The 16,647-nt window shown below is 39.2% G+C and overlaps 1 protein-coding gene across 6 annotated transcripts in view; it reads left to right on the plus strand.

The window, feature by feature from the left end:
* CTNNA2 (catenin alpha 2) overlaps window positions 1-16,647 on the plus strand; it is a 1,142,650-nt gene that overhangs the window by 284,784 nt on the left and 841,219 nt on the right. The gene's annotated exons all lie outside the window — the stretch shown is intronic.

Genomic DNA, 16,647 nt, shown 5'->3' on the forward strand with positions numbered 1-16,647 from the left:
TGTGATAGTTCTAGGAAAGACCTGGGGGGCCTTAACATATTTTACCAAGTTTAAGATATAAAGAAAAGTGAGAAGATGCTTAGAAAGAATTTCTCTTTTAATTGGGACTTTATTGTTATACATATGTGGAGAATAATGGGTAGCAAGAGACTCTCTCAAAAGGACTTATAACCTATAAATGTTAATTTGGGTTAGCGCCGTCAATGTGGTTGTTTGGGTATTATGCTGATTAGCATAAATAGTTTCATTTTATAATGAAGTCATAAATTTTCCTCCAGAACTTATAATTTTGGACAGCTTTTTTGTAGTGTAAAATTTTTTATTGGATAAACAAAATCTTAAAAGAGAGCTGATAATAAAAACAATTAAATGTGGCATTTTATTGTCATGGATTTTGTTGTGCGTTCAAATTTAGAATATTTTGCTTGTTCAACAAGTACAAATTGTGTGGCTGGCTACTTTGTGCCAGGTACTGTTGAAGGCTTCTGGGGATATAGGAGCGAGAAAAATAGACACAATTTTCTGCTCACTCTTGTCGGGGGCAGAGAGACAAGAAATAAATAATTCAAGCAAGGGTTATCTCGGGTGGTGATCAGTACGATGGGGAAATATACAACAAGGCACATGGAATACAATAAGAATGACCTGAGAAGGGTTGGTTGAGAAGATGGCATTTGATCAAGAAGCTTATGGAGGCGAAGAGCAAGAGCTCTGGGGTGGAAGGAACAGTGGAGTGAAGGACCCTGCTGTGCAAGGGTGCTGGTGTGTTTGAGAAACCCTGGGAGGCCAGTGTGGCTGTTGTGAGTGTGGGGGTGATGGTAGTAGGACATGGGGTCTACAAAGTGACAAGGCTCCAGCCTGTGAAGGCTCTTGATACGGGATTTGACTTTTGCTCTGATGAAATGGGAAGTCACTGGAGGTTGTTGGCCACAAAATGCCATGACTTAGGTGTGGAGAACAGACTGTAGCGGTGTAAGGGGTAAAAAGCAGGAGGGCACATGGGGATACTTCTAGAATAATTTTGAAGAGGAGTATGGCTTGGGTCAGAAGGTAGTGGTGTAAGTGGTGTGAAGTGTTCAGGTTCAGACAATATTTTAAATAGAATGTGTTTATAAAGTAATCAGTGAGGAAAGTGTGACTGTTTCATGTACATACAATGACACTGGGGGCTGTGAATGACAGTTGCTGTAATATCCGCCTCTATTAATATGGCATCTTCATTTGATATCCTCATTTAGTTTTCATTGCAGGGAAAATTCTGAATTACTTCAAATGCAATAACAGTTTGTAAATAACTCACTTTGCAGTGCCCAGACACTCTGCTGGCCAGATTGCATCTGGCAGAAGACTTCAGTAGGTAAATTTTGTTTCAAGTTGTATCACCAAAAATACCTAAGTACAGTTCACATTATTGTAAAAATCAGGCTGTTGAAATATAACTTATGCTAAGTTCTAAAACTGTGATACAGAACTCTAAGGAGAAAAACATAATACACTAAGTTCCAAAACTACAAATGCAGGACCATAAAGAGATGCATTCAACTGTTACATTTTGTGCACAATTCACTGTTAAGCCTTGATGAGAATATGATGAACAGATGTACCTGGACCTTGCTGTGCAGTGTGGTGCTGTACAACCTAGATCAATTTTATATATATGTGTGGAAACCCTGGTGGAATAGTGGTTAAGAGCTACGGCTGCTAACCAAAAGGTCAGCGGTTCGAATCCACCAGGCGCTCCCTGGAAACCCTATGGGGCAGTTCTGCTCTGTCCTGTAGGGTTGCTATGAGTTGGAATTGCCTCGATGGCAACAGGTTTTGTTTGATATGTATACGTATATATGTATGTATATATGTATATGTGTGTGTATACATATATACATATATATGGGGTGGGATATGTACATGGATAGCTCTAAATTTTTTTTTAAAGACCAATGCAGAGCTACAGTTTTTTAACAGTTAAAGTTTGTATATGTTTGTATAATGATGGCGGAGAACCTGGTGGCAGAAGGTAATGACTTGATGGTCACTGTTATGTTAAAATGGGGCAGATTATCTTTTTAATTCTATTTTTAAAAATAATTTTAAAAGTGTATTTTTTAACAAATGATGTTTTAAGCCACATTTATCCAGACCTCCTGAGGCACGTCAGTCGATGCCTTTGCACAGTATGTAAAGCACTAACGTGATGTGTGTGTAAAAGCTCACGAGGACAAATGGATGTGGGCCAAGTTCCTGAAGCATTGTCACCATGGCCTTTGCTGTAGAGTGGAATTTAACCTGAAGTGCGTTCTTGATGGGTCTCTTCTGAGAGGGCTCAAGGACTTACATGAGTTTAAAAAGGTCATTGCCAACTTGGTTCTGAGGCCCACACCATGGCCAGACTCCCACACATGGCTCTGTCATGTAGTATGAGTAACATGTGAAATGATAACCTAGAACCAGGGAGCTCTGAAAATAGTGAGCTTTTATACTGGTTTTTATAGTATGAAAGAATGATATGTTCATTGCATAGAATTAAAAAAAGGAAGAAGATAAAAATTATGTATGATCTCATTCCCTAAAGAAAATCACTGTTAATAATTTAGTGTATGCCTTTATATCTTGCCAATGTTTTTAAGTTTATATGAATGGTATGCACACACATGCACATGCACACACATACATACACACATACACACGTGGTATATATACATATACACACAGATGTATTATGATTTGAATTTTTTAAAATGGACTTATTGTAAAAATGGTTCTATTTATTTGCCTCAAATAAATACCCTATGTTATAAAGTTCATCAGGGTCTTTCTGGAGATAGATAGTTGAAAATGTTAAGGAACCTTTGTTGGCCACATTGGGACTTGGGCTGCACCTCCTCTGCTGGTCCCTAAGTAGCCAGAGGTGTTTCTGGTTGCGTGACACTGCCTAGAAGAATGCTATGGAGGTCACTATTGCCAAGTCCAAGAAATACAAAAAAAAAAAAAAATGAGAGCCCTTATAACATGAGCCAACTTTTAGAGACCTCGGGGAAAAATGACTAGGAATGGCAACCCTGGGAAACAATGAGATCAGGCCTCTGAAGTCTTACAGGTGGGATGCAGTGCAGTTTGCCTTAGTTAGGAGAGGAGGTAACTTCCTTTTATTGGTCTTTTAGAGACAGAAAGACCAGGGTTTCCCCTGAGCGGGGAGCATATGTCCAGTCCCTCTGGGTCACGGAGATGGGGTGAAATTATAGGAGCATCAACATGGGAAATGTTCCCGGTACTTTGTATTAATATGGCCTTTTCCCTTTAGCTCCAAGTTGTTATTGTATAAATCTTGGATTAAAATGAAGATTGGTGATTAGAGGTGAGAAGCTGTTGTTAGTGTTTTTACAGAATCTAGACTTGCTCTGAAGTGTTCAGAGTAGTCCCCCAGGGCATGGGTTTTGGAAACTCAACCAACACACTGGCTGACTGAGGACCCAGCCTGGCTGGACTTAGACCTGAGAAATCTGCAAAGGGCATTTCCTTGTATTGTCTTGTTGTCATTGTTAGGTGCCACTGAGTCGCTTCTGACTCATAGTGACCCTTTGTACCACAGAACGAAACACCGCCCGGTCCTGCGCCATCCTTACAGTTATTGTTATGCTTGAGCCTATTGTTGCAGCCACTGTGTCAGTCTGTATCATTGAGGGTCTTCCTCTTTTTCAGTGAGTCATTTTTCTATTAGGCTCTCCTGAAAGTGAGCTGGAGTGCAGCAGTAAACTTTTTCCTCATGATGGGATATAGCCAGTTGGCAAAGGTGAGGCCCACTCTCTGGCAATCTCGTGAGCCTGAAGATTTGGGGAAAACAGTTAGCCTTGTCATCAAAACAAGGATCCCAGTCAGTTCTGTAATGAATGAAGTCTGAGCAGTGAAGGCCACACTAACTCCAGGAGCGCAGTCCACTTCTCCATGGAGGAAAAGCAGAGGTGAGCATATCCATCTCTCTCCTGCTCTCCTCTTCTCTCCTTACCTCCCTCTCTTCCTTCCTTTTTCCTTCACACAACTGTGTGCCTGGTGGAATTTTTAAAACTTCTTTTCAATGCACGGATGAACTCCTAGGTATGTAAGGGAATCTCTCAGAGGCAAGAAATGACAAGAAAGCAATAGAGACTGGCCTGCAAATTTCTCAAGGCATACGTAAACTTGGGTTTTAAATGAGACACATGGGCAAAGAACAGGAGACAAGGTCTGGTGACCCAGTTAGTCATTTATCATGCTGACACAGTAAGATAAGGGGCCCTAGTATAAAGCCTGGCTTCCCAGATGGTGATGCCATTAGGAAATGATTTAATAAAATTGAAGTTCCCTATAGAGAGAAATGGAGCCCTGGTGGTGCAGTGGTTAAGAGCTCCACTGATAACCAAAGAGGTCAGCAGTTTGAATCCACCAGCCACTCCTTGGAAACTCTATGGGGCACTTCTATTCTGTCATATAAGGTCATTATAAGTTGCAATTGACTCCACGGCAATGGATTTCTTTGTTTTGTTTTAAGAGAAAAACAGTGGGAATATGTGCTGTCTTGGCCTTTGAGCAGAAAAAAAGGACTCTTGCCTTGGAAATCTTTTAATCACAAATCCACAATAGCTCAGTTTGGGGAGCCAGAAGCTATATTCCAATATAACCTAAAGTTTATCCAAAATTTTTTCAAAAGTATTCTCTGTTGTCTGTTGCTAGGCACCCAGCAGAGGCAAACATCAATCCTCTCCAAGAAACACACTTTAAACCCAGTCCTTAAAGAATTTCCACAGATAAGTTACAAGGAACAGAAGTTGACATTCTGTAATCACTAGAAACAACATAAAACAAAGCCACCATGAATGGGAGTTGGCAAAAAAAAAAAAAAAAAATTAAAAAAAAGGGTTATAGAATCAGATGCACAGAGGCTGTAGCTACTATAATCATTACAGATTATAAATTATCTTTAAAGAAATTAAAGAGGGCAATGAGAATGTGATTAAGGGTGAGGAGACTGTCAGAATTAAGTGGGAAGACTTGGAAAGAAGATTGGGAGTGGTGGTGACTGAGAGTTTTGGACTTCCCTGATGAGGTGGGATAGGAAGTTTTTGCTACCACAAGCCTGGCCTAATCATGAAGAAAGAGGCATGGTAATTGAGAACGTCTGCCCTTTGCTGTTTAGAGTGATGCCGCTGGTACCCAAACCAGAGTTATCTGCTGGTATGAGTCAGAATTGACTAGATGGCAACGGGAACTTTCAGGGCACTTTCCATAAACCTTCAAGCTGTGGTCCTGATGGTAGCACCCAGATGACCTAGGCAGGGTTTAGGTACCAAGGGGTCTTCCTCCCATATCTAGGCAGCTGCCTCTTTTTGTATGGCACCAGCCTATCTCTCAGAGTCTCAGGTCCCTACACTGTAGGCCTGCACTATTTTGACACTTAACAACGAGTTGATTGGATACCATTCAGTATATCCATGAACTTCTGAAGGAAACTCTTCTCGGTGTTGGAAGAAAAATATCCATCAAATGAAACAGGAGATGGAAATATAAATCTATCACAACAATAAAAATTCAGTTTCATACTTAGAAATGTAACTAGCTTTTCTCTTTGTAAAACAAGCCCCCTCACTATGTCCTTGAAAAGTGGTTCTCAGTCATACAAGGTTAATCAATATGATGGGGAAGAGCGAGTAATGTTATAAGAAATAAGGGGCTGTCTTGGATTTAGTCTGTGAGCAGTGATTGTTGACAGAATTGACTGCTGAGTCATCAGATTTGATGATCCGCATTAAGGCAGCCTGGAGCAAAATCCATCAATTGATCTTTTAGGGAAAGCATTTCTGGTGTGTCAAGGGAGACCTCAAAAAGACTCTACCATCAAACTGATATGCCTGGATCAACCTTACCTTGGTGTTTCCCAAGAATGTGAGAGCCCAGAGCTTTAGGTTTCTTGTCCCCAAATGGGCTGTTCCAAAGATAAGCTCACAAAGGCTCCTTCCTTGTGCCTGATCCTCCCTGTGCCCGTTCCGAAAAGTATTCCCCTTGATTCATTTAGAAAATTGTTATATTCTAAGAACTGGGTGTTTCACTGATGGTGGCTCCTCTCCATGCCTCAAACATACCAAGCCCTTTTCTACTTAGCAGCTTTACACTTGCAGTCTCCTTGACTAGAGTGTTCTTTCTCAAACCTAACATGGATAGCTCCTTCTCCCTCAAGTTTCAGCTCAAATGTGTTGCGCTTGATTACACCGCCATGTTTATTTCTGTCATAGCACCTGCCACACTCTAAACTTACATCATCTTTTTGTTTGCGTTGTTATCTGTACCTCCAAAGAAATATAAGCACTCAAAAGCAGGCACCATGTCTTGTTCACAATCCATAAACCCATTGCCATTGAGTCGATTCTGATTCATACGGATCCTATAGGACAGAGTAGAATTGCCTCGTAGGGTTTCCAAGGAGTGGTTGGTGGCTTCAAACTGCTGACCCTTTGGTTAGCAGCTGAGCCCTTAACCAGTGTATCACCAGGGTACCTAAAATAATACCTGGCACATGGGAAGCTCTAAATAAATATTTTTTAGAATGAATAAATGAATTCCTTCTCATGGTCGTCGTCTTCTTCTGCTACTGCTACTACTACTACCACTATGAAACCTAGCCCATGTATTTTGAGTCTACTGAGCCTTATGCCATGGAGCAACATCATTCCTCTCTTGACTTTGCTACCTTGATAAGACTGTAAACATATCAGCTAAGTGGTTCTCTCATGCCTCACTTTGCAGTACCCAGTCATTTCCCTGCAATTAAAGCTTGACTTAAGGCACTGGCAAAGGCTCACCTTACTTCTCTCCAGAAATGCCTGCAATGATCCCTGTAACTATTAGTACAGATTTAAAAAAAAAAAAAAAAAAAAGATACAAAGCATTTCATTTGCTTGCTTTGCAGTTCAAAGACCTCCTCCAAGCAACTGACTTTGAATTCTGCCACACTTAAGTGTTTCCTACAGGGCAACCTGCTTGGGCGCACATTCCTGGGAATATGTGAGGGGAGGAAGGAATTGCGTTCTGTAGGCTAAACCTGGATCTCTGGAGATTATTTAACTCATCGCTCCCTAAAAGTCACAAAAGAATTTGTATACACACATAAAAATAATAAGAAGAAAACTTAAGAAGTAAATAAATAAACCAATGGAAGAAAATGGTCGCAATTCAGCTACTCGACAATTAGGCACTCTGTCTTCAGAGTCCCAGCCCAGGCACAGAATCAGAGGGAGTTAAGAACCTTGAAGTTTAACAGGTACCCCAGGTGATTGTGAGAAGCAGACAAGTTAGGGGAACTATAATGTAATAGTCATTGGATCAAACCAAGAGTTAATTTAATTTAATACCAAGGTTTAAAATGGGTTATCCTTTTGTGAATGGGTAAAACTGCCTTTATAAAAAACCATCAAGTGAGATGTCTCCTGGGAAGTCTTATTAAGCTGTGCATTACTCAGCCTGGACAGTCAGGATTGCGGAGGAGACTTGTGGAGCTGGGTGGCTCATCTCTTCTTTGAATTCCTTAGAAATAGACAGGCAAATCTGAGCCAGCATGTCAAGTCTGAGGTATTAAGGGTAACTGTTTTTTTAAAGCTTCTAACTCTTCACCCTCACCTCCTTCAAACATACCTCTTCCTACATATTGTAGAAAAAAATGGCACCTCCATTTGTTACAAGACAATTTATCATCCTCAGGAGGATTGCGCTGTCAATAAATGCCAAAACTAAAATATGCAGTCTCACAGATGATTCACAATCCTCTTTCTTAACAACTTAATTGCTAACTGCAGTTTCCACGAACTCTGCCAGCTTGACTGCAGCTGGGGGTGTTTACAGCATCAACCCAAATCTTTGCCTTTGCCAATTCTCACCTTAAATTGAGCTTTGGTGGCACAGTGTTAAGAGCTCAGCTGCTAACCAAAAGGTAGGCAGTTTGAATCTACTAGCCAGTCCTTGGAAACCCTGTGGGGCAGTTCTGCTGTGTCCTATAAAGTTGATATGAGTCAGAATCTACTCAATGGCAAAAGGCTCCCCCCCAACCCCTGCCCTTTCGGTGACAGTTCTAGGGTCCTGTTCCCAAGAGGAAGCAACATTTTGCCTGACTGACCTGGAGGTTCTTCAATATCTGCATATCAGAACCACCTAAGGAACTTTTGAAAAACATTCTTCCAGGGCCCTGCCCCAGTCCTAATACAACGGGCTTTCTAGGGATGAGATCTAGGGATCTGTATTTTAGTGAGTTTTCCAGGGGATTCTCACATTCCCAAACCTGTATCACCCTTGAACTAGGCCAGCATGTGAAAGCATCCAGCCTAATCAGCATTATTAGATTCAGAGACAGTTATTATCCTTTGCCTTTTCATGATGGCTGTAAAGGATATTTTCAAAGTGTTATTTACACTTTTTTCTTCACCTTCGAAATCATCCCCCAGCCCTTGCCATGGATTTGTTGGAGAACTTTGCAGACTCATACTTTTTCCCTCTCTTCCACCTGAAGCACTTTAAAAAGACAGCACTGGGCTTTTTATCATTCAGTCTGCACACAAGGGTGTTAGGAGGACTCAGTTAAGTGGACTGCAGTCTGGTGGCCAATTTCACACGTCTGATCCCTGCAAAATAGACACACAAATTCTCTGGCAAAGGTGTTTCTCTCTGTATCTATGAGACACTTACAAGTAAAGAAATTTTCTGAATCTTATCTTAGACATTGGATCTTTTTTTTTTTTTTTACTTTTAACCTTAGTTTACGATTATTATCTCTTCTTTTTGCTCCCTGTCTCTTGTCTATTAATTTATCTTCTACTCATTTGTAAAACCTATAAAATCATATCCCACTCTGTCTTAGGATTTTCTAGAGAAACAGAACCAGGAACCCCATAAGACAAAGTAGAACTTCCCTATAGAGTTTCCAGGGAGCACCTGGTAGATTCGAACTGCTGACCTTGTGGTTAGCAGCCATAGCTGTCTACCACTGTACCACCAGGGTTCCCATGAGAGAAAGAGAACACAATTTACTTTAAGGGATTAGCTCATAGGATTGTGGGGGGGAGACAAGTCTAAAATCTGTAGGTCAAGAGGAAGCATGGAGACTCTGGCTGGCTCATGGGATTGTGAGGGGCTGGCCAAGTCCAAAATCTGTGGGTCAGGTGGCAGGCTGGGGAATTCTGCAGGCTTGTGTCACAAGATATGTAGGTCAGGTGATGGAAAGAGTGCAGAGTGGAGAGAGAGAGCAAGTTCTGCCAAAATATCCATTTATTTTTTTTTTTTTAGGCAGCTTACACCTTAAGGAAACTCTCTTTTCAACTGATTGATTGATTATATTACATTAGATTACATTATGGAGGATGATTACATTACATTGCATTATGCTACATTATGGAACAGCATAATCTAGTGTTTGGCAAAACCATCAAGAACCATAGCCTAACCAAGCTGACACACAAAATCAACCATCACACATACTTAACTTTTATTTTTTTCGTTCTTGCAGAATTTCTAATGATCAACATCCATTTTCCTAAAGCCCCTGTTTTCGGACTTCAAGTCATTTAGACAAAAATGAGGGACAGCTATCTGTGAAAAAATAAATAGCTAAAGACATTCTGGAGGTCACATAGTTAGAACTGAAATGAGAGCTCATGCCTTCCAGTGTCTTTATCACTATTCTTCAGTTTTTTTCCTTTGCTTCGGTTTTATATTTTAATGGACATAGACATAACATGTGGATTCTTGATTTTTCTTTTCTTTGTTTAAATACGTTCATCATGCATCATTCATTTTTTCCCTAATATTCCTTGCAATCTTTCAGGGTTAGTTAAATTGTAGCCTCTGAACAAATCTTCTTTCTGCAAGCATCTCATAGATGCTAGCAGAACTCTGTCAAATCCCTAAATAGAGGTTAGGTAGCTTTCTGGAACAACAATCAGAATTCCTTACATAGAGGCAAAGAGGAACCTGTGTTGGCTGGAGTGGGGTGTTAATGGAGAAGGCAACTGAATCTGTGATTTTTTTTTCAACAGTGAATACTCTTTTGGCTTCAGTCTCTATTTGGAGGCTGTGAACCTTCTAAGAGACAACAGTAGAGACAAAAAGCATAACAGACATCATTTGTATGTGAACATTTCCTTAATTCTCCAGTGGTGACTAGCCTGGTCCATACAAAGATCTGCCTTTTTTCTGAAAATGAAACTGTGTTTCCCTGAAGCTTGGAATAGGAGAGAGAATCTCGGGGTCTAGTGATTTTTAGTGGAGTTTCAACAAGTCTTTTTGTTTTTAACCTTCCCCTTTCTCTTAAATTCTGTGTCTTTCCTCAAAGTATAAATCAGATTGCTTCTGACCTTTCTCCATTGCTGGCTTAGGATTCAGCTTACTCAGAGCTTCAAAAGGTGTTAGTTCACCTCCATCTGCTATCAGCTTTCAGAATCTTGCTGCAGTGTTATCCTATTGTATTTGTCCTTAAGGATTGATGCCTTTAAAAGACAATTGCTTTAATGGAGTTTCAGAAAAGAGCAGCGATACGTGTGTGTTAAATCTGCCATCCTCAACAACATCTTACATCTGTGTGTGCGTGGATGTGTGTTTTAAGCAATTATAGAGGTTCCTTCTGACTCTATGTGCAGGAGCCCATGTGGTTTTGCACCCTAACTTGACCGAAGAGATGAAATGAGCTAAGATGATCAAAGCATATTTTCAAAGGGAGTTGAGCGTTCTGGGTAAAAGTGGAGGTGAAAGATAATGTGTTGGGATAAAGCTTAGATAGGGGAGTCTATTTGATCTAGGCATCTCGTAGCATTCCCATGTCCATGGTGTTCCTAATAAAAGCATTGGAGTTATTGGTTCCAATTTAGACCTTGAAGGATGGGAAGCTGTGAAGGTTGTCTTTGCTGTTTATGTGGGTTAATCATAAAAGCAGAGCATTTATTACACGATGATAAAGCAGTGTTCAGAATCTTTACTTGATTTAGTTACTACTAATACTATTCAACTTATTGACTCATATTAGTTTCAAGTATGATACCATGATACATTGTTCAGAAACTTCAATTGATTTAGTTACTACTTAATGCTATTCCACTTAGTTAATGCCTCAGGATACTTTCAAATATGGTACTGTGATACTGTTCATAGCACTGGGTTAAGGGGGAATTGAGTCTAATATTATTACCTTAATTGTGTCATTTTCTTAGAATTTGCTGGTTTTAAGAGCCTCTCCCAACATATTTAGAGACACAAGTTTTATTAATTGAAATGTCCTTGTAAATGGAGTTTTCACTTAAATTTCTTTGTTTTCTAAAGGCTACCTTAAGTCAATTATGTTTATCTTTTGCATTATGATACTTTTTCTTTTCTTTAATTTTCCTGTGTTTTTACTTTATATATGTCTCTGGCACTTAAATTTTTCTATCATTAGAAACTTTCTCAGGCCAATGGCCCAATTATTCAATTTATAAACAGACAATCAGTTTGTATTTTTACTTAAAAAAAAAAAAAAACCACACCTAGCTGCCAAAGACAGTGGTAAGAAAAAGATACGTGAAATATTTAATATTCGTGACAGTCGTTAGGGAAGTTCCTCAGATATATTCCTAATATATTCTGATTATTAACAAGGTACTTATTTAAATTTAAAAATTTTTCCCACAGAGTAAGTGCATCTACCAAAAATTTCTCAGAAGCAAAGATTTTTAATAGCAAATCATGTATAGTTTGAAACATAATTATATGTTTAAAGGAAAAAAAGAAAAGAAACTGTTTAGTTGGCATCTTGGTTTCGAGATTGCATTTCCTGTATCCTTAGGTGCTTTGGTTACTATGAGTTGAATCAACTTGAAGACAATGAGGTTTGTAGGTGCTTTGGGGTCCCCAGTAGTGGCTGAGGTAGAGAGAAGAGGGAGTGTGACTCTTGGCTCCCTAACCCCCATGATACTTACTTTACCCAGAGCCACCCTGATATTAAATGAATGAAATATTAGTTTTCATGTAAAATTTCATTTGCAAAACACAGATCCTATTGGTAAGATAGATTTTTGAAAAATAATTATATACTTTGTTCATACCCTAAGACTTCTGTCTGAAATAGGCAGATAATTGACATGCAGGCTAATTGTGAGGTATGAATTATTGCAGTGTCTGGGCAATCTGTTATTATATTGATGGATCTGAAGATTATGATGATAGAGAAGTCCAGCTCTTTGCAAATAGGCAGACCTGTCCTGAAATACCCAGATAACTACAGGTTGAAAGCTTTCTTGGGCTATCAGTTTGTCTTAAAAAAAAATGTTGCCATTGAGTCGGTTTTAACTCATAGTGACCCTATAGGACCTACTCTAGAACTACCCCATAGAGTTTCCAAGGAGTGGCTGGTGGATTCAAACTGCCGACCTTTTGATTAGCAACCTGAACTCTTAGCCACTGTGCCACCAGGGCTCCCAGTTTGTCCCAGCTGTATTAAGTCTCCCCAAACCAGTGAAAATGGATCTGGCCACTCTGTCTATGCCTTGAGTTTCTCAGTGATCCCTGGTCAGATCTGCCACTCCATGGGGCTTCCAGCATCACTCCCCACTGAACTCTATGCCATGCCCTTTAGGCTACAAACAACACTCTAATCAGCAAGTATAATATTAAAACTCCTGGCACTCATCATTTTCACCATCCCCTTTAGAAATATTAATATTTAGATTGTAGGATAATAAACATAATCTTTTCCAGGAGAAATCAGTTAGAATGTACTGAAACATATCCATAGAACATTTTCTTTTTGTGTTCTTTACAGTGCAACATTTTCCTCCCTGAGGGCTGTAGATGAATTAGAGGTCTTTTCCTACCCTTTATTGATAAATTGAATTGTATCAGTTCAGTTTAGCAGAACTAATGCTTATTCATTGGTTGGGTAAAATCAATTTTTTTTATTTTCTTTAACACACAAAGAAAATGACTATTGGTAAAAGTGAGGATGAGCGTTTTCAGTGTGTATAAAATCACTACAGTAACAGAATATTTGTATTTGACTTGACGGTAATGGGTTTGGTTTTGTTTTTGGGGGCTACTCAATGGCAACAGTAATGGAAATATAGTTCCTTTAAAAATATAATTTAGAATTGAGCACCTAAAACTGGAACAAAAATTATTGACTTTGTTTAGTATCAGTTATGTTTTAAATTTTATTCTAGGATGCAAGGGTATAGAATGGCATGCGGTAGAGTCAGGGCTTATTTTGCAGCACTTAAGTGTTTTAAGTCCCTTTCAAACCATAATGAAAAATTGATAGAAAGATAGGAACAGGTAGATATGAATCAGGATTTGAGAGAGACAGCTGGGTTGAGATATTGAATTATTCATGGCCGAGGTAGAGCTTAAGCTGCTTGGAAGGTGTGTAGGAATAAGAGAAGTAAAATACAGAGAGGGCACTTTGGGTGGGTGAAGTGACATAAGGTAAAACTCATTATGGAGACGGTATGGAACATTCTGAGCACGGTGAGCGGGCCAGCTTGATTGGAATAAAGGATTTTAAGTAGATAGAGGAAAATACGATTGCAAAGGAAGGTTGAAATTACGTTATTGAGGGCTAGAATTGCAGATCGAAAAATGTATGCATTATTTTGGTAGGTAATAAGAGGCTTATTGAAAATGGCTTCGTTTTGGTTTTAAGATGTGAGTGATATAAGGTGACCTAGGCAGTGCTTATGGAGCCCTGGTGGTGCAACTGTTAAGTGCTTGGCTGGTAACTGAAAGGCTGGCGATTCTATCCCACCCTGCGGCTCCAGGGGAGAAAGACTTAGGGATCTGCTCCCATAAAAGATTACTGCCTAGAAAACCTCGTGGGGCAGATCTAATCTGTTACGTGGAGTGACTTTGAGTCGAAATCTTGTCGACAGCATCTAACAACAACAAACAGTGCTTTGAACAGCTGCCCAGCCTGCAGTAGAGAGTGGCTTTGGAGCGTTCACTGGCTATTGGAAGCTATGGAGTCACGTTAATAAATTCTTACAAGAGAGCAGATGGAAGATGATAAAGAATCTAAACTAGGGGTAAGGTAGTGGGAATGAAAAGGAGAAAAACAGATTCAAGAAGAATTTGAGGTAGCTTGATGGCTAATTTTTAATTTTTTTGAGGAGACCACAAGAGAGGAAGGAACCAAAACTGTCTCATGCAACATATTTATTGTTTATTGAACTAGCATGTCTTCGATTTGGGAATGATCAAATTTATCAACAGTATTTACTTCAAAAAAGCATTTAACACTGTTTAAAAGTCTGCCGCATATTGGTTTTGATCATATTATGTTAGTACATAAACATTTATCTTCATCTGCTAATTTTTATATTCACACAGCAGACCATTAGTGTCTTTAATTTAGCATTCACAGCTGCCAAAACTTCATGGTATGAAGCGTGTTGCAGTCAGTTTTGCTGAGTCCTGGGTTTGGACCTCACATCCTAGGTTTTAAGGTATAAGTGATACCAAGTAACCTATGCAAATAAATATTTGAACACTGTTTACTAATAGAAATATCGCCTTCACTAGTCAACAGTGTTCAAATATTAATTTGGTATCCAGTTATGTACAAAACACTCTTCTAGACACTACACAGAATAGAAACATAAATAAATGAGCCCCTGTCTATATCTTCAAGGGAATTATAGTTGTGGTGTCCAGAATTAGAGATTTTTGTTCATTATCTCTAAGTTCAAATAACTACGTTTCGGACATTATGATTATTCATGATGTGATGGGAAAGAGTGTTTTGTTGGTTAAGATGAATCTGATTCAGATGAAATTTGATACATTATTATTCCAAACCAGAACCACCACCTATCCATAGGAAATTTGATATGTCTGCCCAATCTCCAATCGTCCTGGGGATGATTTAGCACAGTTTGGTTTAGCACAGGTGATACAGATGATAGAGATGGATCCTGTGAAACAGCTTCATGTATCTACAGACCTTTTGATGGGGTCAGTCCTTCTCAGTCTGGTTTCAGATCTCCTTAGGAAATGAACCTCTTCCCTTCTTATATTGATAGGTGACACAGACCAACCAGTGCTGAGAAAACATGGTGGCAGTTACCATATTCTGGACTTTGAGTTCTATATTGTCTCTTTCATACTAATTATAGATAAAATTGTAGAACACATTATTAAAGGGATGGCTTGCGATTCCATACATGAAGACTTTGTAATCACTGTAACCCTATATAAAACAAAAAACCAAACCCAGTGCCGTTGAGTCGATTCCAACTCATAGTGACCCTATAGGACAGAGTAGAACTGCCCCGTAGAATTTCCAAGGAGCACCTGGCAGATTCAAACTGCCAACCTTTGGTTAGCAGCCGTAGCACTTAACCACTATGCCACCAGGGTTTCCGATATGGATTTACTAAATATATACCATATAAGGGTAACCTTGTTCCTTCCTTCACAGGGAGAAAGAATAGATGTTTGGATTTCAGCAAAGCCTTCAAAAAATTTTTAATGATCTAAGGTCATTTTGGTGGATTCAGAACTGACTGCATCCAAAAAAGTATCTAGTAAATTGATTCCAGAGGAAAATTTCTTATAGTAAACTGCAGAAAGTAACCAGAATCATAGAGACTCAATGGAGCGAGATACAAGGAACTGGGATGTTTTAATTAGGAAAGACAGTGAGGAGAGGGATAGCTCTTTTCAAATATTTGAAGTACTTTCACATACGAGAAAAAGAGACTTACTCTATGATTCCAAAAGAGTATGCTAGACCGCAAGGGAACATACTTAGTCTCAATATAATGCAAAATCTTTCAAGTAGCCAGAGTACACCAACAAATTCTGTCATCTGAGGCAAGGTCAACTCCCTATAAGGCTAGTGAGTTCTGTCACTAGATCGTATGCAGCTTTACAATGTGTGACCATTGAGCAGGGTTGCCATAGCAGGAGAGTCTAACAGCAGTCAAACCAGTCCTGGCACTGTCACTTCTATGATTTTGTAGAAGTATATTTGTGGTACCTAGGTTGTTCCCACCATCATCAGTGAAAAGTATCTGTCCCTTCTATGTCTTTTGTCTAGATTTTCTTCCATTCCTTTTCTATGTGAGGCTATTTTAAAAAATGAGAGGGAACACTGGGCTCTGAGATGATCAGAATGGAAATGATATTCCACTCCACATTCCTTATTTATCATATCTTGACAGAACAATTTTACAGTTTACCTAGCATCTGGTTGAGTTAGGGACTTAAATAGAAAGAACCTGGCTAAGATAGGGGTAATTCTGCTTTGCCAAAAGAAATAACATAATAGACAAGCCCATAAAATAAACAGTAACACCAAAAAGGAATGTGCTCCTTAGACCAATCAATTAAATGAGATCAAAAGGACAATATTTGCCCAAAAGCAAAGATGAAAAGGCCAGAAGGGGTAGAAAATCAGGACGAAAGGAAATATCAAACCCAGGGCAGAAACGCGGAGAGTGCTGACACATTGTGGGAAATGAAACCAGGGCCATGGAATACTTTATATACAAACTATCAAGTGGGAATCTAATTTGCTCTGTAAACTTTCACCTAATAAAACACAATTAAAAAAAGGAAAAATTGGAAATACTGTACAGAACCCAACCTTATACAAGACATGAATTATGAAGTGAC

Source organism: Loxodonta africana, chromosome 15 (genome assembly GCF_030014295.1).
Source record: "Loxodonta africana isolate mLoxAfr1 chromosome 15, mLoxAfr1.hap2, whole genome shotgun sequence".
Classification (NCBI taxonomy): Eukaryota; Metazoa; Chordata; class Mammalia; order Proboscidea; family Elephantidae; genus Loxodonta; species Loxodonta africana.